General features: G+C 33.3%; 1 long non-coding RNA gene across 2 annotated transcripts; it reads right to left on the bottom strand.

Annotated features, from left to right (window-relative positions):
- Positions 1-702: 702 nt before the first annotated feature.
- On the bottom strand, positions 703-1,406 carry LOC136043474 (uncharacterized). Of its 2 annotated transcripts, none has more exons than XR_010621624.1 (2): positions 823-1,406; positions 703-789 (listed from the first exon to the last, which is right to left on the bottom strand). It is a non-coding gene; the product is annotated as an uncharacterized LOC136043474 (long non-coding RNA). The 2 variants fall into 2 exon arrangements; XR_010621625.1 differs by having other exon boundaries at positions 703-772.
- Positions 1,407-1,624: the final 218 nt, after the last annotated feature.

Raw genomic sequence — 1,624 nt, 5'->3', positions numbered from 1 at the left:
AGATCTATACCTCATTATTCTAATGATTGCACTTGAGTTTTGTTGATGGTGATTGCTAATCAAACATTCCCTGTGTCTCCATCGTCATTTATATATCCCCCTGTGCCCCCACCGGCGTCCCTGTTGTAGTTATGTCCCTATGTCCCAGTCGTCATTTATAGTCGACAAACATGACGTCAGTCAACACACAAACATGACGTCAGTCGACACACAAACATGAAATCAGTCGACACACACGTCCCAGTCGTCATTTGTATCCCGGTGTCCCAGTCTGTAATTTCTCTTTGAGTGTCCCGGTCGTCTTATTTTTCTTTTTTCTTTTTAGTTTTTTTTTGTAGTTTTTCCCTTTTTTATTTTTTTTATTTTAATTTTTTTAGTTTTCTTTTTCTCCTTTAATTGTCAGTTTTTTTCCTTTTTTTAGTTTTTTTTCTTTTTCAGTTTTTTTGTTTTTTATTAGTTTTTATTTTTTTTTCTTTTTACCTTTTTTTTAGTTTTTTTTTCTTTTTTAGTTTTTTTCTTCTTTTGTATTAATGCTAAAGCCAACATTCGAACCTGGAACCTCTCGGACCTAGAACCTTGGACCTTCTCTGTGTGCCGGTCGTCATTTATATATCCTTCTGTGCCTTTTTTTTGGTTTTTACCTTTTTTTGCTTTTTTAGTTTTTTTTCTTTTTTCTTTTTAGTTTTTTTTGTAGTTTTTACCTTTTTTTAGTTTTTTATTTTTATTCTTATTTTTTTAGTTTTCTTTTTCTCCTTTATTTTTCAGTTTTTTCCTTTTTTAGTTTTTTTTCTTTTTTAGTTTTTAGCTTTTTTAGATTTTTACCTTTTTTAGTTTTTTTTTAGTTTTTGGTTTGTTTTGTAGTTTTTACCTTTTTTTTAGTTATTTTTATTAGTTTTTAGTTTTTTTTCTTTTTTAGGTTTTAGTTTTTTAACTTTTTTTTACTTTTTTTAGCTTTTTTATTTTTTTTTGTAGTTTTTGTAAGGTTTGAACCTGGATCCTCTCGAACCTAGAACCTGGAACATACCGCGTTACCAACTCAGCTACATCAGCTTGTATACTTTCGTTTTTGAATTGGTATATGATGAAATAATTCAGACGTCATATGCGGACAGACAGACAGACAGACAGACAGACATAACCCACAAACAACTTATTTTTATATATATAGATATATATTTTTAACTATGTAAAACTTGTGAATATACAACATTCTTGACTGTCCCATTGTCTGTGCATATAAATAGATTGTCAGGTTTACCGACTCTTGAACATGCAACATATAATTGTCCATGGGAAAAACAATATGTACTCAGATCTATACCTCATTATTCTAATGATTGCCCTTGAGCTTTGTTGATGGTGATTGCTAATCGAACATTCCCTGTGTCCCCGTCGTCATTTATATATCCCCCTGTGCCCCGGCGTCCCCGTTGTTGTTGTTTTTCTGTTTCCCGGTCGTCATTTGTGTCCTGGTATCCCAGTCTTTAATTTCTCTTTGAGTGTCGCGGTCGTCATTTATATATCCCCCTGTGCTCCCCGCTGTCCCTGTTGTTGTTGTTTCCCTGTGTCCCGGTCGTCATTTGTGTCCCGGTGTCCCAGTCTGTAATTTCTCTTTGAGTGTCGC

This window comes from Artemia franciscana, unplaced genomic scaffold, assembly GCF_032884065.1.
Source record: "Artemia franciscana unplaced genomic scaffold, ASM3288406v1 Scaffold_6380, whole genome shotgun sequence".
Lineage (NCBI taxonomy): Eukaryota > Metazoa > Arthropoda > Branchiopoda > Anostraca > Artemiidae > Artemia > Artemia franciscana.
This window is presented reverse-complemented; position numbering and strand designations above follow the sequence as displayed.